Genomic DNA, 23,954 nt, shown 5'->3' on the forward strand with positions numbered 1-23,954 from the left:
CCATCAGCTCATACATATAGGCACCTATATGCACAGCTCCTTGTTAATCCTTGTAGGTACCCACAGATCCCTACATACATTAAGTCCCTGAACTTAGACGTTTAGGGGGTGTTTTTCCCCATTCTGCTGGATTTTTGTTTTATCCAAACAGCTGTCCCACCTGTAAAACTCAAATAGCTTTTTCATGCCTTGTTATGGTGATTGTCAGGTACCTGGTGACAGGGAGTGTAAGATGCCCCCAGGACAAAAGTTTGGAATATCTATACCAGCGTAAGTGTCACTTGTTGGCCCTTTGCTTCGCCAAAGCTATTCCCAGTCAACACGGTAGAATAATGAAGTGTCGATTGAAAATAGCAGGTAGATCTCATATTGCTGAAAAGAGTCTTGAAAATTCAAGCTGTGTATGTACACAAACTCTCATACAGTTAATTCCCAGAGCCATGCAAATTATCACAATAGGAGTGTCCTGTTTCGCTGGTGCCATTGTTGCCTCTCGAACTCATCACTGGATTTATTTTGAAATCTTAGGGTGAGGTTTGAGGAGTGTTTGATCTCTCTTTCAGTGGCCCTTTCCCTAAGGCTATTACTAGAAGCACATGAAGGCATCTGCTCCTCAGTAACACGGGCAAGCAGCCTGGTTCCTTGCTAGTTAGCACCTGTTAACAAGGACAGTGCTCATTTGCATTTCTAAGGGTAAATGGGAAGAGCTGGGTTTGAGATTTGTGCACTGTGGGGTTTATTTGGTTTTGAATTCTGTGCACGTAGTAGCCTGTTCTAGCTTGTTTTATTTATTTATTTATTTATTTTCAGCAAATGAGCTAAAACGATATCGAACTATTGACCAGGGTAGTTAAACTGCTAAGTAACTTTTACTCTTTTTGATGAAGTCTACTCAGTCTAGCCTGAATCAGAGACCTTTCTGTGCTAATTCAAGTTGTATTTAATTAATACATTTTTTTCCCTCTTGTATTCACTTGTTTTAATTTCTTGCTATTAAAGTGTTTTTATATGTACTATGTCAGACCCTATGAATAGCTCCTTTAGCGAATTTTTCAGAGATGGCATTACAGTGTGAAGCTATTACCTGTGGTATGGCTTAATTACATTTTCCCCTTTTCTCTTTAATAAGCTGTCACGGGATTTGCTAGATGGTCAGTTTAGTGTCACCATTTGTCTAGAAATCTGCCTATGTTGCTCTTTATCCTCTGCTCCTAAATCAGCAAACCCTAATGGAAGAGCTTCTCTTCTGTTGCATATTTATGTAATTGCCTTTTAAGGGTATTCTATTTTCCAGCACTGTTGTCTTGCTTGAAAACAAACAAAAACTAACCAACTAAACCAAACAAAAAGAAAAACAAAACAAACAAAACCAAAAACACAAACAAACACGGTGGTGGCGATGGCCCATTAAGCAATATGGACACCAGTAAATGCCAGCGGTACTGCGGCTATTTCCCATTGTAATGATATCAGAATTTGCTAGCCCCATCAAAACACAGATGGAAATTCTTCCTGTTATTCACCGATGCTGAATTCAGGTACCTTCTTGTATCTTCTCTCGTTTCATACTTTTCAAACTGGCACCGTAAGGCACATTAGTAAATGGCTTTCTTTACCACTTCCATTGTTAATGAGCGCAGGGCAGATCGGTGAGTTCCCTAAAAGCTCAGTGGTGAATTGATTTCTTCCAGTCCCGTTTGAAAGAGATTATTTTGTTACTGTGCTAACAGAGGCATCTCATTCTGACAAATTCATGTAAGCGTGGTGCGATTCATGTAAAACACAGATCCTCAGCTTGGTATATAGATTGGCATTTGTAGCAATATTATCAGGTTCATTTGAAGTAACTTAAATTCTGATACTTTATAGAACTCACTGTGAGAGAGAAGATTTTGCCCTGGACAAACCAGAACTGTCTGTCACAGAAGTAATTAGTGTTGTCCCCTGCATTTTAAGAAATCACCCATGGATGATGATGTGTTGTTTTATCTTTTTTTTTTTTTTTTTAAGTGTACTGTAGAAGTCATTACTTCTGAGCAACATATTCAGATATTCTTTAATGTACCTCCAGTTAAAAAAAAAAAAATAAAAAAAAAAAAAAAACACTTCTAAGATATTCTGTGTGCATACAAAAGGTGTTTATGTGGATCTTGTTTTTGGTGGGAGGAGTCTTTGTTAATAAATCTGTTAAAAACTGAGACAGTAGCATTTTTCACTTTTAACTGTACACCAAAAGCAAATCTTGGACCTTGAAATCAGAGAGAATTCCTGTTTCTTTTGCTCCTTCTCATTACATTCTAGGAGTTCAACTAACCAGAGTACAGTAGGGAAGCCAGCAGAGAGCACTGTTCAAAACCTAGCTCTCAATGTGTCCAAATGAATGAGATTTAAAGTTTTCAACCTTATTTTTTTAATGAACGAGACTTCAAGATTATTTTATAATAGAGGAAGGTTTACTATTCTCTATGCTCATAGTATCTTTTTATTTTTATATCAGCACAGTCTTGACTGTTACTTCCCCTTAACTCAGAATTGGTGATTCAGATCATGTTTGTTTGCTTGCAGAGCTCATGAATTTAAATCTTTTTTAAAAAAATAATAAAATAGCTCTAGGCTAGTAAGAGACTATGGACCTTAACAATAATAAAAAATAAATGAAAACGGTAAAAAAAAAAAAATAAAATCTGCCTTCCTACTTCTGTGCTGTTGACAACGGATGATATGAAATAAAAGGAAAAAAATAAAAATAAAAAATAAAAGTTCAACTTTGCAACTTGGTTGTTTCTTTTAAAAATCTGAATACTTGTTAAGATCTCATGGAATATGTGCCCTGACTCATCATTTTGAACATTTGGGTTTGGTGATACTACAACCTCCAACACTTGCTGACAAATCCAAAGACAACAAAATGTTTTTTAAAAAACTGTTTTGAAAAGGAGACCAAGTAGAGACTTCCTGCCCCCTAGCTTTTTACCCTGAATATTTGGATGTGCAGTTTGCTGTAGGCTAAACCACATTAGCTAGTAGCTGTAGGAACTTTCACTGAACTCAAATACAGTCAAGAGCAACAATTAAATTCCTTTAAAATACAGATTAATTCTTATTGACTGCTCTAGATTGAGAGCGCCTAAGGATTGAGGAGCAGCTTTACCCTGCAGTCAGTCGTGCCCATGGATATCTTCATCTTATGACAAAAATTCATTTTGTCCTGTGGCTTGGTACAGCACTGATATTCCTCAGCATGCTAAGGCAAGCATCTGCAATATTAATAAGAAAAAAACACAGATTAATGTAATGGAACAGATTCAGGTAAGAGAATGGTTTAGTCTTTTCCACTTTTGGCGTGTGCTAAGGCAAAGCCTGTTAGTTGGTATTTCTTTATTACGTTCTTTCAGTGATTCCAAAGTAGAAGACGCAGAAATGTAACCATCTGTAGTTAAAGCAAATTGTCTTAATTGCTCATCCCTGTTTTGGAATGATACACCTGCAGATTACTGCTGCTGAGGGCTGCAGTGCGATGATTTAGCAAATTGGCTGTCTACGTGCTGCTGTGTTTGGCTGCGTGCTCATCATGGAAGGAATACAACTACAGACTGGTTATGTACTGTGGGAAAATGTGTTTAATGGAAAGTTTTCAGAGTTACAGAATTTTGCCTTAATAATATATAAGGAGACTTTCAATCTCATGGTTTCTTTCCAGAAAGTTATTAGCAGTTTAAGTCTTGGCATGTAAGGAAAGAAAATGAAGGAATACGTGAAGGGAAGGTAGGATTTCTTAAAGTAAGGAAGAAAATTTTTTTTGTGTGTGTACAAACTCTTTATTTTGTTTTATTGTTATTTGCTTTGTAACAAGCAGTTTTATAAGAAGCTTGTCCTTGACATATTGCAGGGACTGAGACACTCAAGATGTCGGTAAGAATTGAAACAGCCACAGTGCGCCCTTGCAGCTGAAATCTTACTGGCTAGGTAGAAAACTGAGCTGGAAGTAGCTGTGTATTTTCATATGCTCCTCCACTGCCCAGATGCATGTTTTGGTGATCATTAACACCAGCCTAGCAGTCAGATAAGACATGCCACATAGCTTTTTGCTTAGTTATAATGCCTTTCTCTGTTGAACAATGCAGTGTCTGTAGTAGTAAATAGCGACTTCCTAATTAACTTTGCTGACCAGTTTGTTCACAAGTTTATTTCCAAAAAGATCCAAACTTCTTCAGTAATTTTTTCTGTTACTCAAGTGGGGTATGGACTGACTCCAGCTGTGCCTCCTGGGTTACTCAGCATTGGGCTGTTTGCAGAATTTTCCATGCAGAAGGAACTCAGAGGAAACATTGTTTTTCTTCTTTTTTGAACCTGCCTATATCCTAAGCCTTGCATGCTTAGGAAACACATATTAAGTGAGAAATAAATGCTAGGAACAAATCTAACTTTAAGATTGCTTTCAAGAATGCATTTACAAACATCAAGAATAAATGCAAATTCTTCCTGAAGGAGTTTTAACTCTTCGTGTTAAATTACTGGGGAACTCAGAATTGCTGCGAAAACATAACTACAGTTGGTGGTGCAATCTACAACTGATAACAACTGATTGACAGTACATTTAAAGGGACTCTGAGAAAGAAGATGGCCACACGCATCCCTTTATGCACGTAAAAGTGTATAATTATTAATAGTTGGTGCAAACTCTGGATTTGTTGCTCTCTAAGAGTACTTGAGAATATATTTTATACTAATCATATGATGTTACAATGATTTTTTTTCCAGTAACTGTTAAGAGGAAATGCCTCAAAATTAAACAATGTTTGAAACTACTACTATGCCCATCCTTCAGTATGAATTTTTGTACTCCTCCTGTTTGTACTTAAGTGATATACATGTTTGCAGGCTCCTGTCTAATGCCTTTATCTTCAGGGGTTGACTGTCTGTGTGTTAGGGGATGAGTTCTGCCATGGAAGACTAATCTTCAGGCAGGTTTCTTTCAGAAAAGTCCTATAGAAGTTGTCTTAATGAAAGCATTATAATAAGGTTGGAATTTAGTAGGAGATCCTGATGCATTTAGAAACAATATTGTTCTCTCCTAGAAGTTTAAAATTTTTCCAGATAAAATGCATTTACATTACAGAATCCTAATACTTTCTATAGGATAGTTATGAAGTAATACATAAATCTATTTTATTTTTGTTCAGTTTTGATATCATACACTTCTCCAGGGTTTTCAGCTGATGAATTCAGAGTTATCCATGTTTCAGATTCATGGACTGCTTGTCCTTTTAATTCATTTAGTATTTAATGTCGTTCTTGCCTTTTAGTGAAAGTAACACAGTAACTTGTTATTTCAGCCACAGTTTTAAAGAATATTAGCAGAAAGTAAGGATCCTGTAAATATCTATGTACTTGAGTCCCCCTGGACCCTGGAAATTCATTTGTGTAGAATTGCTCAGGTAATGTTAGTGTGTGAAAGATTCAATCAAAGGGGAAAATAAATTAACTGTAATCAGCAATTGCGCCAAAACCTCTTTTACTTTTCCTTTTTATTTTTTATTTTTTTTTAAACAGTGCACAGTGAACTTAAATATTGTGGGTGTGTTGTAGTTACATGACATCATTTAGTCATTTAAAAGTATTTTTAAAGCAATCTTGTAAATCTTTGCTTTTATACCGTGGACTTTTAATTTGTTTATACAAATGTTGAAAGTGTAGGTTCAGTTCAGCTGAAGGTGATGAAAGTTGTGGGTCTCTTGTGAAGCATTTCCTTAATGGCCTCTTTTTTTATATGAAGTAGATATCTTTAAATTATTTAAGAATTCAATCTAAAATGATTTTTTTTATATATATTGTGAATGATATACAGTGGTACTGATTGTCTAATCTGGGATGCTATTGATTGTACTCTGATGCTGACAGAACTGTTTTGCTTCCCTTTGTGTTTTTTTCACCTTTAGAGCTCTCACAAGGTGATTCTGATTTCCGGAGCCATGTTCAGTGATATAGAAAATGGATGAATTATAGATCACCAAGCACAGTCTTAAACTGTAATTACAAAGAAATGGGTTTTCACCCAAAGTTTGTAGATATTCACAGGCAGTCAACACCTCAAGCCTGATTTGTAAAATTCTGCAAAATTTATCATGTCTAAAGAATGACCAAGGAAGTAAGCAATTGTTTAAGCTTTTTCCCATCCTGTAGGCAGTCAGAGATACTGTTCATGGAGAAGTCCTCATTTGGATTTCTTAGTTTTTTGAAAGCAATAGGAGTTATTTTTAGCATTCCCATGTAGCTGCATGCTTCTGGCCCTGCCGGAGCAAGGTATGCATCCAGAGCTGCTGGGTGCACCTTGCTCCATGCGAGCTGACCAGAGGTGCTGCTGCCCAGCACATCCCTGCGGCCCAGCACAGAATCAGGAGCTGCTGCCACCACTGTCATTGTAGGTAATCAATCCTGCTGCCAAATGTGAGAACTTTGTCCCTTGTAGGAAGGTTTTGTCCCCTGTTTAGTTGTGGGCTCAGACCATCTTATTAACTGACCTTCAAGGCACTATTTTGATCGAGAGATTGCTTAACTTTTTCTGTTAAGAATTAGAGATCTGTCTTTAGGTTTTACAGGAACTCATGATTCGCAGGAATGCCAGGTCTGGCATAACACAGAGTATACATAACTTGAAAACAAATTCTAATGTTTATTTTCAGGCTTATGCCAATTACTTTATTACTTAAATATATGCAATGTTATTAGGAGATGCAGCTAGCACAGTCTGCAAATATACAACTGAAAATCCCTTACTTGGTCCAAATTTTTAAAAACAACAAACAACTTGAAGTAAACAACCACTTGATCCAAACTCCTACAGCCATCTGCTTGGACTACTATATTTGAGATCTATGGGATGGGAACCACCAGTATTTGCTTTTCAGACTAAAAACCACTGTAAGCCAGTGAAGAAATCACTAGCTGTGAATTAATTGAGGGAGTTGCATGCTTTATCTTCCTTTGGACTTGTTGTTTTCAAACAGATTGTGGACTTTTTTTGTTTTGTCTTCTGCTTGTTTGCTATTCACATGTTATTTCAGCAAATCATTTCTGGCTGGCAGGTCATTTGAGTCCTTTGCTGTGAAAATTTGTTCTTCATTTTATGGTGGTTTGGGATTCTGTTCTGCAATCTGCATAGGGTCTCATTTAGTTTAATGCTCTTATGTGGAATTCAGGAGTCATAGAGTGAAGTGGGAATAGAAACAAATGAGCATCTCAAAACTGTCAGGATGGAGGTATATTTTGATGTATGTTGCATGGTCTTTATGTAACTTGTACCTTTTTGAAAGAACTTCACTTCATGTAGCCAGTACAAAATTGGAGGCAGGATTTGTTAGAGAAAAGGAAATGATGCAATAATTTTTCCTGTGTATTATTCTCATTAACTTACAGTCTGAACTATTTTGGAATTGTAGGCTAAAAGAAATAGAAAGGCTATAGAAATAAACAATACAAATGAAAATGTAGAAATGCCATCACAACTCTTTTCTGATCATTTTCTATTTGGAAATTGCAAGAGAATGTTTTACGTCACTGTGGCATGGGCTTTACTGAGTGTGTCTGCAAAGAGTGGGGCAGCTGGCACTACAGGTGTTCCAACCTAATAGGTGTGCTCTGTATTGCCTAGCAAGCACCCTGCCTATTCAGGGTGTGATGGGAAGGCAAAGAGCTTGATGGAGCCTTAACAGGCACCACAATGTGTTTTGTAGCCTGCTTGTAATCAACTTTTTTTTTCTATAGCACATCGGGCACATGATCAGTTGTCTTTGCCTTTTTAAGGAAATTGCATTTTATGTTTTGATTTGTAATTGGCTTGCATGAAGCAGATGAGTGCCTTTCACTTTATAGGCAGATAAATATGTTTGAAATTCTGGTTGTTTTTATTTTTTCCCCTTCTTTGCAGAAGGTATAATTAAGATGTAGCTTTTTTTTTTTTTTTTTTTTTTTCTCCTACTGATTTATTGCTACCACTTCCAAAAAACATCTGAATTCCTGGGGAAGAAAGAAGTGACATACACAAAGCCTCTTAAATTATGGGGAAGCATTATAATCCTCCCCCTGGGGATGGTAGGAAGGCATCAATGTTACACTGCAGTTGGACTTGACATAGAGCACATTGGTTATACATGAAACATCAAATGTAAAAAAAAGATTTCACAAGTCTACTTTCCCATTCTATACTCAGAGATCAGTCAATAAATGGTATTGTACTGGCAATGTTTTCAGTACGTAGGCAGATGTGTAAGTTGCTTTTAACTGCACTTTGGTTATGCTGTGCAGAGCTGGCGTGCTGTTTGTTTTACTACTCAGGTTGTTGTAGAGCTAAATCCTGTGTTTGCATTTCTGAACTAACCAGTGGTAAGATATCCTCTGCTTGGTATCTTCTCTTACAAAGCCACTCCAGGTTTCATGCTCTTATCTGGGGTGTAACTGGTAGGGCAGTTTGCATGCATACTAAGAAAATGTTTACATTTCTGAGGACTGAAAAAGTTGTTTAAGACTAAGTGGCTGGAAAAATGAAATTGGTTAATGCCTCTGCAAAGAGTCCTACACTTTCTAAACATTTGAGAAACGAGGATTGGCAGCACTTGCATAGATGTTAAATAGTATGTATGATTCATGGGAAGATCGTTATCAGAGGCAAGGCAGGAGCTCTGTTGTTGCCCTTTAGACTCATCTGTTCGGATGGAGCAGCCACAGAATCTCTAAAACTCACAGCTGCTTGCAAATAGGATTCTTTTTTTCCTTAAGATAAATCCTCATGTTAATGTTTCAGAATTTCATTCTATTGTTACATCTGAATAGTTAGTAGTAGTCTTACACTTCTAGTGTATGTGTGTGTGTGCCCTTTTTATGGTATGGATGTCTAATACATGTCCAGAAATAACATTTATTGCAACTGATGAGTAGCTGCTCTGGGGAGTAATAAACAGTGACTAATTTCCTGTTCCACATAGCATAGCAGTAGCATCAGGTTATAAAAAATACTTTGGGATTACCAAAGTATTTACCAATTATCTTTCTATGTCTGTCTTGATATTATAGAAATTAGCTTATTGAGGGTTGGCTTTGCCTTAAAAACAAAACAAACAAAAACAATATTAGCCCATAAGGAATGCCCATTATTTGCATTTACCTCTTGATTTTTCAACTCTCTCAGTAGCGTAACGTGGGTGGATTTTTGAGGAAACAAATTCCAGCATGTTTCAAGTTCACAAAGTCATGATGGTGAAGGTGAAACATTTGTAAATAGTGTCTGCAAATATGTCCCATGCCTACAGGTTATGTTAGCATCACCAGGTGTGGCCAAATACCGTGAAACTTCTTTGTTTTCTCCCCTTTTTGTGGTGATATGGTATCAGTCTTATGCATGAGGAGTATTTGTCAGCAGTAAATGTGGCTCACAGAGGCCTCGTTGAGTTCTCAAGTAAATTAGATTGCCAGATCTAACCTACTTGTGCCTTTTATTCAATATGTCAGTTGTACATGTTATGTTCTAAAAAACTCTTCTGTGATTATGTGCTTGTGAGTTGAGAGTTAGGTGAAGATTAGGGAGAACATCAAAGCTACAGTTAAGTGGAAGAAAGATGAGTTAAAGCCAAGTCATTAGAGATCCCTTTGAAGTGTTTTCAGATTAAGACCTCTCTTTTAAGTGGGATACTTACCTGCCTTTCAATATTTAAATAATAAGACATGACGGGCAGTGCTTTTCTGAAGGATTATTGTACACTATGGTGTGTTGTAGAGGCATGAGGCCAAAGGCAAGTGACTTCAGTGGCGGAAAGACTGTAGTAATCCTTTCAGTTGGTGGCTAGGATCTTTCTGCCAGTGCTAAACAGACATTTAGAAGGTGAGAAGACCACACAGGGTATGCACTTTTAAATGAGTCTTGCAGATGATAATGTGACATTGGCTAGAGATGAGGATGGCTGTGATACAATGTTATGCTTCAGTATAGATAATAGATCTTCCTGTAAGATGCTGTAATGACAGTTTACAAGAAACAGATTTATTATCCCTTAATCAAATTAAAATGCTGCCTGTTCCTGCTACCTGTGCTAATCCATTTTGGCCCTGTCAAGCTTAATACATTTAAAACAAGCATGGGAGACCTGGTGGATGGTGATCATGTATACATTAATGCAAATGAAGGCAAACTGAGTTTGAGAGTGCTTTTCTGTATGGAAGGTAGCTGGCTTTTTGTGTGTGTTTGTGAATACCTACATATTCAGAGAACTCCTAACATTTCCCCTAATAATTCTACATATTCATAGCCATACCCAGAATTATTATTTTTATAGTGTGAAATCAAACCTGGTGTTGTTTTGGTCTCTGTACAAGGAGCTTTTTCCCCAGAGAACCTGCAATACAAAGCTCATGGAATCATGCAGTGATTTATGTTGGAGGGACCTTCTGAAGGTCATCTGGTCTAGCATCCAAAGATGAAATACTGCAAAGGAGACAAACAGGAAGCAGGGATGGAATAGTTAACATAAATGCAAAAAGTGTGCAGTAACCATCTAGTTCCAAATAGGTCTGCTCCCTGTCTGTGAGCTGGTAGATGCAGTCACCTCTGTATGAGCACACAGTGGGGAGTTTTGGGAAGTCTGTTGAGCGACAGCTGAATTGGAGATGTACTGATCAATGATTGCACTGATATAGAAGGGTAGGGGAAGGTGCTCCCGTGTCTGTGTTCCTGTATGTACTGGAATAGGATCTTCAGTTATGTCAAGTAATGACATTTATCAGGAAAAAATAATCATAACAATGGCTGTGCATAACTGCAACAACTTTTCATGTAAACATTGTATCCTAGACAAATATCTTACCTGCAGTCATATTACTGTGTGTATTTGTCCTTTCCCTTGAGAGCTGTTGCTTATCATTTCTGTTAAGTCACCTCACGGATGGTTGTAGATGGGAACGTGTTAAAGGTGACAGTAATTGGTCTGCTAACAGGAGGTTGCATTAGAGAGGCTGCTATCTTAATCTAGGGTGGGGGAAACATGTTTCGGGAATAGTAACCATAATGTAAAGCTTGCTCTGTCTGAGAGAAGCTTGAGTATGTGCATCCAGCTGTAGTGGGCAGACATCCACCCAGCTGCTTGTCAGCAGAAACTTGGTTGCACAAGAATCTCTTTTTCTAAGGCTCATAAGCTCATTTTTCTGATGATGCAAAGACCAGGAGCTGATGTTGCTAAGCAGCTGGCATGCTCCCTTGATTTCAGAAGCCTTTTCAAGGGGATTTAGTACTACAGATCATTTACCTGTAGGCCTTGAGGACTTGTTCCTCAGTCCCAGGCCTGCTAATGTGAGCTTTCAGGCTCCATTTGTATCTTTTTTTTCTGGGTCACTTTCCATAAAAACCTCCATTCCACAACTTTTTTTTCCTATTTCATGTTTTTTTCAGGTGCATTTCAAGGTATAAACAGAAATTTCAATTTCTCTTTTTATGGAAGGGAAATATTTATTTTTAATGTGGTGCCATTCAGTCCACTTCTGATGACTTTTAAAAATTTTATTGTTTAATCTGCAAATCATTTCTCTGCATTGATAATGAGAGGAATATCAAATAGCCTTTGTTAAGGCTGTCGTTGTTGGAACTGAGGGTTCTTAATTGTAACGCTTTTAGCGTGATGAGGAGTGGCCCCCCTCCATGGTGCGTTGTTGCCATTTTCTACAAAGATGCCTGTGAATTTATGTCAGGGGCTCTTGAAGCAGCTTCCTAGTTCAGAGAGTGACTTAATATCTTACATATTTCATGTTTATATAAGGGAAAGTTTAAAAAAAAAAAAAAAAAAAAAAAAAAGAAAGAATTACACAGGAACATGATTAGCAAATGATGTGTATTAAAAGCAGTCTGTCTCTCTGATAATCCTCAAGCTCTCTAGGAAAAAGTCAGCAGAACAGCCCCAGTGACCTGAATCAGCAGCTGAGATGTGCAGGCAGTGCCTGCTGCACACGTGCAGGTTGTGGTGCTCTGCAGAAACTGCACCAGTGGTTCCAGTCACACCGCGTGAGGCTCGTACTGGGGATGCTTCAGGCTCACTCCCCTCATGGAAGCCACAGCACAATGTGTGCACCTCTGTTCCTTCGGGAGCTCTGGCCCTGTGTGGCTGTAGCCCTGGAAGTGTGGGTTTTGTTTGTTTTTATTTCTGGAGATACTTCAGTTTTACTTGAAATTAATGTTTTCAGTTTAGTAAATATTTTTGCTGAAAGGTTCAAGCTAAATTCCAAACCAAATTGCTAAATCGTGATGAACTCCCCTACAGTTTACTGGCATAACAGTAGCTGTGGAATGGGCAAATGCTTTCCTGTGTACATAAGGTCATTCTTCGGTAATGTGTGTGACACACAATTTCCAATTTAATGCAGTTTCCTACTTGCAGCAATTAAATGCACAATATTTGGCAGCATTCCTCCAAATGAATATAAACTTAGGAGATTGCTTTTTCGTGGTTTCTTTACAATTAAAAAAATGTGTTTGGATCACAAGTTAAACAAAAAGGTATCTTTATAACCTACCTGTAGAAACACAGATAAAACACAGACACAAACTTCCAGCTTATTCCCGTCAATGCAAGAGTACCGTGCAGTAGGTTCTGTTACACGAAGGAAGCAGATAATGCAAAAATTGCAGAATTTTCATGGCTGTTTAAAAGTGAATTGAAGTCATTGTTTTACAGCTTTATTGGGTATGGGACATCTTATTGTACCTTACGTGAAATGTTTTCCCCTAATGTGAAGATTACCATCTGTATCACATAATATAAAAGCTTATTAATTATTCATGAAACTTTTATTGACTGTTTCTAAATGTACCTTAATTTATTACCAAGAAGACACAGGCAAAATAATTCTGAAGTCAGTAATTTATGGAGAGAATTCCTTTTTTTTTTTTTTTTTTTCTCATGCAGGTTTTAAGATTGCTGTAAGCTCCCCTTCTTGAATGGACAGCTGAATGTCTTATTGGGCCTTTTCCTGACAGGTAGTATTTTCAGTTTCCATTCTTTTTTTTTTTTTTTTTTTTTCCATTCCTCCCCCAAATAGTCAGTATGTTTTGGGGTTTTTGTTTGCTTTTTAGTGGAAAGCAGAAAAGCGCGTGTGTTTTGTTGTGTTTCATCGCTGGGTTAGGTGGGTTGGTAGATGAGCTGCTCATTATATGGTATGTGATGAAAGTCCACACGCTGTCTTCCTGGGTGACAAAACTGGAGTCCAAGCCCCCTGCTCTCGGCTGGGATGTGTGGGGGGCATGGGACGCTCATAGCTCAGGACTGGAAGAGGAGGAAATAACTGGTGAGCTCAGCTCTAATACAGCGTGGGACAAGGGGGCCTTCCACGTTGGCCTGGCCAAGGTGTCTGGGTGGGAGACCACTTGCTTAGAAGCTGGGACTGTTGGGCTGGGTTTAACAGAGCTTCTGTTTTAACTTGCTCTGTTTTACTGTTCAATTATATAACAAGATGTAAGTGAGGAATGCTGTCTGTCTGTATTCCAGTTCCCAATCTGTTCGCAATTTAGCTATTTGGGGAACATACAGTAGATGGTGTTACTTAAATAGAAAGTTTTCCTCCTTTTAGTACCTCATGTTACTCTTGTTGTTTTGGGAGTAACGTAGAATGCCACTAACTGGTCTGGAGCTTTCCCTTCCAATTATATTTCTAAAACTGAGTTTTACAAACATTTCAGACATAGTATATACACAGTAAAAACTGTTCCCTCAACTTACAACTCATATAACTAAAATATCTGGCTCTCTCAGTTATATTTCATCTGTCTGCCCTATTTGTTTCACTTGGCAGATAGAAGGTGGTAAAAAAAAAGGTTTTAGGGTAAGTCTTTGGATTGGAGTTGTCAGAGCAGGCGAAAGAAATTCAGGTGGCCAAACCCCTGTCCCAGCCAGCAGCTTTACCACTATTTTATTCCTGCCTATCAGCTCATCAGCAATGATGTGGGCAGATTAAGTCTTTCTATTCAATCCGTTTTTGAGGGATAATGTTTACTAAGTGTTTGACACTGAGCCACTGGCTTTTTTCTGCAGCACCTGCTGCTACACCCCAGGGGTTGCCCTTGCAATCCCAGCCCTAGGCAGGCCCCACTCCGCTCAGCTGCAACGCCAGGCACGTTCAGCCTGGCATATGATTGCCTGTATAAAATACAATGTCCAGAAATGCTCGGGTTTGGTAAAATTGAATTTTCCACTATTGATTTTTATTGTAATGAGGGATTGTAGTACCTAAACACAAGCTGGTATTGGCTTAAGTAAACTCATTTTTGTCTGGCTTATATCGTTCAGGATTGTGTCTATCAAGGTTTTTATTGACTAGAGCATTGCCGTTATCTCATTAAAAACATCCGTCATTGCACATTGCCATCTTTATTGTGTAATAAAACTGCAGTGCTACATAATGTTGGATTTTTTTCATCCTAATGTGGTATAAAGCTAAATCCTGCTTTCCTTTTGAAAGGTAGATAAGTAGTTTTGTACTTGGGGTATTACTGCTAAACGTTACCAACCTCAGCCACATTCCACAGGGGAAGATGAAACAAAATTCAGGGAGATTGTTTTGAGGTGGAATTCCTCTTTTTAGTTATAGTCTCTGCCATCCGATAGGTAGTTCAAGGCAGGAAGTCTGTTAACTGACTCAGAAGAAAAAGAACTGGCTGATTTAAATTTAAATTGTATTGTTCAACAATGTTGTGTAATTAGATGGGAAAGCAGGAAAGTCCTTTTATTAGAGATGTCTTTGTAGACAGTAGCCATGAAAGCCACAGTGGTTGATGCTAATTACCATATTTTGTTTAAACTTCCATCTAAATGAAAGGATCATTCAACTCAGAAGCTGCAGCCATACAAAAACCACAAGTGCAGTTGAATTGCTGCTGCCAAGCAGATGGGGCTTTGATCAGAATAAGTTATTTGCAGCTTTATTGTCTGGCTGCCAGGGTGGGGCTTGCATTGAACCCCCTTGCGCAGAAGGGAAGGGGAGGAAGGGGGCTTGCTGATCCCAGATAAGTTCGTGGGAGAGTTTTCCCTTTCTTAGTTTATTTTTGCGGATGAAAATAAAGACTTGCAAAGAAGCAGTAAGGTACACGGTATTGGGCTACTCTAACGTGTAAGTTGGTTTTGTAGGAATATGTTGGCATGTTTCTTTTAATTACGGTATGGGAAGAGGGGGCACAGCGAATGCTGAGCACAGCTGGCTGCGTATTTTTCCAAGGTTGGTTCTGCCTAAAGTATATGAGGAAAAACTTGCACTAATATACACTTTTATTGGCACCTCTCATACTGTTTGTGACAGACAAAAGCTTAGCAGCGTTTCAGGACTGAGGTACTTTCTGCATATCCAGTGTTGTAAACTGGCCAACTTACAAAACCATCAGGACAGCAGGATCGGCGCAAGTGAGAGAGCAGGCAGGAGAAGGGACAGCAACGTGTAGAAAATAGCATTAGGTAGCATTCCTAGGATGACCTTTGATTAAGGCCATTTAGACCTTAAGAATTTAACAGCGTTTATTGATGCAAAAACTAATTTCCAACATAGAGTGGAGAAGGTAGGTAACAGTATCTGGTTCTGTGCGGATCTGAGGTGAAAAATCTGTATAGATGGGATATACCAAAGAATAGAAGTAGAAACAGCTACTATAAAACAGCACTAGCCTGAAATAACTTCTTTTCTGTTTTTTAATTATGTGGTCTCAGACTTTTATTCCAATGAAAGTGAACCTCAAAAAGTGAGAATCAATAATTGTTTCTGTGATCTTGTTGGTCAAAAAAGGCTAGCTATGAACATGGTCTTATTTTGACCTGTACCCTAACTGTCTACATTTGGGCATTGAAGCTTTCTCAGGCATAGGAGGTCTTTCACATGCAAAGATAGGAAGGAGAGAGGGGAAACAAAAGTCAACCCCAAATCTGGTAGCACTGTACTTCTTCAGGGTTGCACTACAAATACTGTGGCAGAACAGTTTTAATTCCAGACAAATAAAATTGGGAATATTTGGAGGCTACTTCAGAATTGTTTTTTCTTTCTCTTCCCCTCCCAGATGACAGTCCTGTTTGTGGGCATGTTAGTACATGCTGGTGCTCCAGCAGTTGAAGTGGATTGGAAATGTGTCTTTAGACTTACTGAGACTGAATTTTATTTTCACTTACTAAATACAGATAAATAAATCACCCCACCCACACACTCCCAACTAATCTTCCCGATATATTTTGCATTTTGGTTTCATTTTCTTAAAGCACTTTCTCATTCCTCTATGATATCTCTTCTTGTCATCTCTCTGGGAAAAAAATAAAATAAAATCTCCCTGGTGCTTTATACATCAGAGGGTTTCAAAAGAAAGCCAGCAATCTAGTCTTTGTATCAGACTATCTTAACAAAAGCATGGTAAAGTTTAAATGCAAAGGCTAGTTCTTAGCACTTGGAAGTTTTAATGATGTTTTGTAAGTCAAACTTTGCTTTAGAAGCACTGCAACGCAGGTGTCTTTGTTCTAAGTAAATTGAGTGCTCCTCCTAAAATAAATGAATGAAAACAGTTTTTGTAATAAAAAGAAACGCAGATTTGAATTGCTGAGTTCAGCTGAGCTGGTTTCAGGTGCAAATTTCTAAACTCAGTCCAGAAGACTTACTTCCCTTGTCTCCCAGATGAAACCATAACTGAGAATGTGTATCAATATCTTATGCAGTAGCCTTATCATTAGCAATCTGCTTTTCTAAGCACAGTGAATGTGGAGTTAAAGGAAATTCAAAGAATGTCCCACTGTCATAAGTAGTAGGGCAGTATGTGAATGAGACACCCAACAAACCTCCAGCTCTTCTGCAGAGGTGACATACAACAAATATGCATGTATCAGTAAGGCATTCAAATATGCGGTCCAAGATTGTATTCTTCAGATTTCCTGAAAGATCTTAGAGGATTTTGGAACCTCTCAAATTATGAGAGGAAAATGTATGGAAAGTCTGTGAAACAGTAGGACAGTTTTTTTGTTTGTTTGTTTTTGTTTTGTTTTGTTTTTCCTCTGCAAGAGTGGTAGAGCGGCTGAGGGAGCTGGGCTTGTTCAGCCTGGAGAAAAGGAGGCTCAGGGGCGACCTTATCGCTCTCTACAGATACCTTAAAGGAGGCTGTAGAGAGGTGGGGGTTGGTCTGTTCTCCCACGTGCCTGGTGACAGGACGAGGGGGAATGGGCTTAAGTTGCGCCAGGGGAGTTTTAGGTTAGATGTTAGGAAGAACTTCTTTACCGAAAGGGTTGTGAGGCATTGGGACGGGCTGCCCAGGGAAGTGCTGGAGTCACCATCCCTGGAGGTCTTTAAAAGACGTTTAGATGTAGAGCTCAGTGATATGGTTTAGCGGAGGACTGGTTAGTGTTAGGTCAGAGGTTGGACTAGGTGATCTTGGAAGTCTCTTCCAACCTCAGTGATTCTGTGATTCTGTGGATAAGCAAAAACATTTTGTCATATTTTTTTGGCAGTAATGTAACTTTTTTAAACGAGAGAAAAATCCTTTAAAAATCTACTTAGAAGGCATCAGTGGTGATGGAGAGAGAAAGCATTGGTAGCAGGCAAAGAGCAGAGATTTTGAGGGGGTTTAGATTTCACTCACCTGTACCGTTTGGTCTGACAAGAAGTTATGGGTTAAAGGCTTGTGTTTTGATCGTACACAACTCAAATTCAGCGTCCTGCCAGCATAACGAAAGAGCTTTGTCATGCTGCACTTGAGACACATATGGTGCAGTATGTGGATCAGCAGGCTCTGCTGAGCACTGCGGCTCAGGGGCAGGTAGATGTGCTTGAGTTGTTCCAGGAGAGGAGCCTGCTGCTTCCCACTCTGTTACTGCCTCATGCCAGTGAAGTAATGTATGTGGATTGGGGTATATGCACAAGATCTCGCCTGTTGGCTCTTGTGGATTTCGTCACAACATCAGAGAGCGTTTCTTTGCTCAGTGAAAACTTTTCATCAGTAAAATACCCTAGATGCTGTCCTGGTTCCACTGATCCTGTGCATGAACCTAAGGATGGACATTGCACTTTATTAGCTTGACAACACCATGGAAGTTGGACCCATTACACGTTTGCAGTTTTAGGACTTAACAGGTGAAGCGATTAAGGAGGTGATAAAGATCATAATCTGCATAGGGTAAAAAGGACCAGGACAGAGTTACCACATTTCATTGGATCACAGAATCACAGAATTTTCTAGGTTGGAAGAGACCTCAAGGTCATCGAGTCCAACCTCCAACCTAACGCTAACAGCCCTCCACTAAACCATATCCCTAAGCTCTACATCTAAACGTCTTTTGAAGACTTCCAGGGATGGTGACTCCACCACTTCCCTGGGCAGCCTGTTCCAGTGCCTCACAAAAAAGGCATTTGTTTGGCATGGTTCTCATACTTCAAATGAGCTGAAACAAATGCAGAACGTCTGGGAAAAGCATGTTAATAAACAGAGAGTGTTTACCATAGATGTGCACTTACCACCAAGCTATGTTATCGATATATGTGCTATAGACAAAGGTATATCTTTTTGCTACCTTGTATCTTTTTCTGTTTGGATATTTTTACAAGAATAAAGTAAAAAAAGGATTAGCTAAAAAGCACCATACTTATATATAGCTTGTTTTCCTTTTGTTTTCTTTTTTGAAAGTTCAAGGTATTTTGTGAACCACTGTTGCAATGGCCTTTTGATTCACAAGTTTCTGTTCTTATTAGCGGATAATTTAGAAATATAAGGTGACAGCTGTGTGGTTGCTATAGTGATGGTTTGAAAATAAGAAGCGTGGAGTTTTTTTAACCAGCAAGTAGTAAAAAGCAAACCAAATTCCTGATCATGTGTAAATAATCTAAAACTGGCAGCAGTTCGGACAAGAACTTCCCAAATTGTTAGGCGTGGATTACAGCCATTTGGCATGTTCTGTTCAGTTGTGCAGTGTCATGTAGTACAGTAGCTGGATGACTTTCCCATATTGGGAGGCTATGTAAATACTTGAAAGCTTTCATGTAGTCACTTCAGTCTTTTCAGCTTCTCAGGAAATAGTTCTATTTTTGAGTATTCCAGTGTAACCTGTCTGTGAAAACCATTACGGAGCAGTGAGCTCTCTGGGTTATGGATTTCTGTTCCTCAGTATCTGCAAAGGAGTTGGTGCATTTTGGGATGGTTTCTGAGGACTGATTTATTTGGGGAAATGAATGTTCCATAGGTTGAGGGAGAAATTACGCTGTATTCATGCTGTTGTGCACAGTTTCTATCTTTAGCCTTCTACTTTGGGCTCTAAGGTTTCCTGTGTAACTAAAAGACAGACACAGCTAACCCCAGCAGGTGGTTTTTAGCTGTAATTATAAAAGAACTCGGTTCTCTGGGGTAGTGTGCCTGTGTCCGTATCGGAGGCACCCTACATATGTCTTGGGGTGGGGCAGTAAGGAGAGGAGACTCCTAACTTAGGTACGTAAAGTTAAATGTCTGGAATAAATACTGCAAATATTGTGCTTTGTGCAGGGCATGTTAAATGACATCATATCATGTTTAAAGAACAGTCTCTGTCAGTAAAAATGTTCCTCATTGCAAACTTGCCACTCGTTTCAAAGTGAGCCTGCTTATAAAACAAGTACAGGTGTCATTAAGGAAACGGTTTTAAAAATGCCTTGCCTGACAGATAGCATTAATTGTATCAAGTTTTATTAAAATTTGAGAAAACTTTACAGGGGAAACTTCATTGGGCATCAATGTAGGGTTGTGTGACAGATTCATGAAAATTCATGGGAGTCTAATCTTCTAATTTTAGAAACAAAACTTAAACCTCCTTGGATTAGGATCTGTTATTTTTCCTTTGTATTACTAAAAATAACTTGTTTCAAAGTGTGTTTCCAGGTGGGTTCACTAGAGAACCAAATAGTTGTAACTGGTCCTTTTTGCTCTGCTCTAAGGAAGTGTACGTGGTTAAAGAATTGCAGTTAACTGATACATTAAGAATTGCTTTATTACAGAGAGAACCTAATTGTGCGCTTGAACAATTTCCTTATTTAGAGCAGAACTTCACTTTTGCAGAAGTTATAGAAGAGGCTGGAGGGACAGGCTATAAAAGAAAGTGGGAGAGCTTCCTCTTAGTTGTTTGGTAAGATGGTTTTTCCCTTATAAGACTTATTCATCTCTGTTGGCTTGAGGTCAGCCAGTGACTTTCCTGGCTCACTTGAAGCACAGCAGAAACGAGAACACATTTCTTGAAATGTCTTTGTTGTCTGTTGCCCTTGGAACTGGTCCTTAAAAAGGTTTTTGTCCTTGAAAGTGTGGAGGAGCAGCATTCCACCTCAGCTCAATTTTCACTAGATTCATAGTTTCTAGACCGGGGGACTGCACAAGTTCCCTATGCTCCCCAAAGATTTCTGCCTCATCTCTCCACTCCTTTGCTGACCTTGCAGAGGTATTTTGGCTGGAGCTAGAGCTGCAGTAGTGATGGCTGACACACGTTAATGGAAGGGAGAGAGATAGAAGCCTGAACTGCACATCTATTAAAGCTGTCCTTCAGTATTTGCCAACCTTATCTCTACTGGAGTTTTGCATTAAATAAGACTTCAGTACATTGTCTTGAAGATTAGATAATCCCGACATTGTATTATTGCTGTTTACTAATGCAATTTGCAGGTATTAATTGCTTTTTTTATATATATTTTTTAAAAGTACATTGTCTTGAAGATTAGATAATCCTATCATTGCATTATTGCTGTTTACTAATGCAATTTGCAGGTATTAATCACTTTAAAAAAAAAAAAAAAAAAAAAAAAAAAAAAAAAACAGTAATAGAATTTCCATACTAGCTCACTTTCAAAAGTGTCTGTCCTGAGCTATACCTTTATAGCAAGGTCATGCTGAATGTAGCTGTCTGTATAGTTCTGCTAGGTTTGAAAAGTCCACCATTGAACTGAAAAGGCTTAAAGGGACCTAAAAATTGATATGAAAATCATCTTTGTAACATCTTCTAGGTATCTGGAGTGAATCTTGCTTTTAAATTTTTGTGTTCTCAAAGTAACACTACTTCAAATTTTTAGTTCATTTGTTGGCAACATGAATTAATGTTATCAATCAATCTTCCTCTAGATAGTAATTTTCTAGAGACTGCATTTTGCTGTGATGTAATGAAAATAAAGTTGATGACTTACTTGGTTAAATGATGGTGAAGATTTTATATATGTAGTTTAGCTTTTTTTCTATTTTTCATGTCTGAAATTGGTTATGAGTTATACATAATTACGTTACTTAATTATTTTCCATCAGCATTGCAAGCTACATGTCTCATGGTCTCAATGTTATATAATTCAGATCTTATTAATAAATAGGCTCTTAAAATTGTTTAATTTAAATTTGGATAGCTATGTTTAACATCTTCGTTTTAGTAACTTCATAAGGAGATTGTCTTTTACTGAGGAACCAAAAAGTATCTGTTACTTTTTTGGCAAACAGTCTGTTTGAATTTGGCATCATTCTTTAGCTAGAATTTTACAGGGTGTTATTTTTTGTTCTGAGGACATATATATATATTTTTGTATGAGGACAAATGTCAGCAATTTTCTTTGTTTATTTTTCTTCCTGTAGTGAAAATCTGTAAATACATGTATTTTTTCTTAACATTTAGAAACATTGGTTGAACTGTATTTAACTTCTTCGATCATTTGGATCCTCTATCAGAAAAGAACTGAGAACATTCTCAAAGTTCTTTATTCAAAGTTGAGTGAAACTACCTAGCAGTTCAGAGAGAAAAGCATTCACACAGAACTGTGTCTCAATAGCAAGATTTCAATGTTTCAAAAGCAAAGAAAAAAAAAAAGCCATCAACCCACAATTATATAAATAATAAAGCAGACACCTGCTCCTTAAAAATCCAAAGCAAAGAAAATCCAAGAAAACCCTGCAAAAAAAAAAAAAAAAAAAAAAAAAAAAAATTAAAAAAAATCCAGAAACCTGCTGTTTGGAATTAAATTAATTACTGCTTTATAAGTTTGCTTCAGTAAAAGCTCACCAGTTGAAAAAACAGAGTTATGTTTATAGTGTTTGCTTTAAATAGAAGTCCTTTGGTGAGTACCTTTTTTACTGAACATGTTTTTTGCTGTTTCTATTTTTTTCTGTAGCATCCTTTCATCTTCTAGATTTTGAATACATTTTGACAATATGATATAGGTTTTGACCAAAAAAAAACCAACACACCACCACCAACAAAACACCTCTATGCATCTTGTATGTGAGACTCTTTTTTAACCTATGAAAATTGTAAAGGATCTTGTCAAAGTTGACTTCTTTGTGTTGATCTAAAGGGCTTGAGTTAAAAGCTTTCTGAAGCGTGTTAGTAATTTATACGGATGGCAGATCAGAGCTATATAATAAATAGCCAGCTGAATGTATATAGCTTCTAAAAGCCTGTTATCTTGTCCATTAAGTAACTAAAAAAAAAAAAAAAAAAAAATCTTCTTATAAACCTTATAGTAATACTGTGATATGATTAAGGGAAGTTCAAATTAAACTTCATTTATTTGCCAATGCGAGTGTTATTTTGGCAACATACTCTGAATCGAGCTTTCTGCATTGTAGTAATATTATTAGTTTAATGATATAGCTGCTGACTTGCAAGTTAACTAACATGCAATTACAAAGCTTCCTGAGCAGCCTGCTCCTCATCCCACCTCCCTGGTGAGAGGCTTCCATGGCCGACCGCCCCGCTCTGTGCTCGTGGTTCACCTCAGCATCCCGAGGGAGAGGGAAGCCTGTGTACCTCACCTATTTCTGGAGGGAAGGATTGAATATTCTGCTCCTTCTCTATTATACTGGGTTGTAACAGGGAATACTGATGTGCTAAAACTAACAGCAACAGAGGAGTCTTCCTCCATCCCCACCTGCCCTGTGCCACTGCCTCCTTTGCATGCTGAAGACCCAGCTTACCCTTTCTCTGTGTTATGCAGGTGGAAAGCAATCACGTTAATCACTCCTTGTCTGTAGGAGAAGGTGCTGGTGAGTGCAGCCCCATGCTCCTCTCACCTGCCTGACTCGCAGCGCTCTGACAGGGCTGGCTCTCCTTCCTGCCCTGCTGTGGCTGGGCCAGTGGAGCTGAGGGGCTGCGCTGAGCTGCTGAAGCCCTGCAGGGGTTAGTGTCTCGCTGGGTGTCTGCATCCAGCTGTGCCAGCTCCTGCTGGAGGTATCTCGAGGTTCTGGTGAGCTCGTGCCCAGCCAGTACTGAGGGTTTCCAGGGTGTGCTACTGGGACAATCCCCCAAGCTGTCTCAATGCTACGCTGCTGAGCATGGCTATTTCAAGCCATACTGAAACATGAGCTTTTTTTTTTTTTTTTTTTTGATAAAGTAGCTATGGAGTAGATCACTGAATATCACCTGAACTTTAGAATTTACAGAGAATCTCTAATTTTGTGTTTTGGGATTGGACTGATTGCTACAGGATATGAGAGGGAACAAAATTGGTTTGAACCCTCCTTTCAGAGGTTGCATTCAGAATGGGCTTCCTCCCTCAGAAGAGGATTTCTCTTAATTTAAGGGGTTCTGGCTCCCTCAGTATGTCAGTCTCAAAGCTACACGTTGCCATTAACAGAATATAAGTGCTTAACACAAAGATTTGGAAGAAGTTTTACATAGGATAGATTCCTGACCCTTGCCTTTAAATGAAAGAAAGCTCTTGCAGTAGAAGATGTCAGAAGTTAAGTGCTAATTTAAGGCTAAGATTTAGTTTCCTAACCCACTAATGAAATAGTTGTCTTTAATGCTCTCTGCTCGGAGAAAAATCTGACAAAAGTAGTTAAGCATATGATCTCCAGTAACATACTGGATGTGTAATTTTGATTTGGCTGATGCTGACGGTGTTCTATCTACTGAGAAGACAAGGAGAGGTGACAAGGTGACAATCTTTCTTTCCATTTACCTGGATGAAGAGGATATTTTTAA

This window comes from Aythya marila (genome assembly GCF_965140915.1).
Source record: "Aythya marila genome assembly, chromosome: 9".
NCBI lineage: Eukaryota > Metazoa > Chordata > Aves > Anseriformes > Anatidae > Aythya > Aythya marila.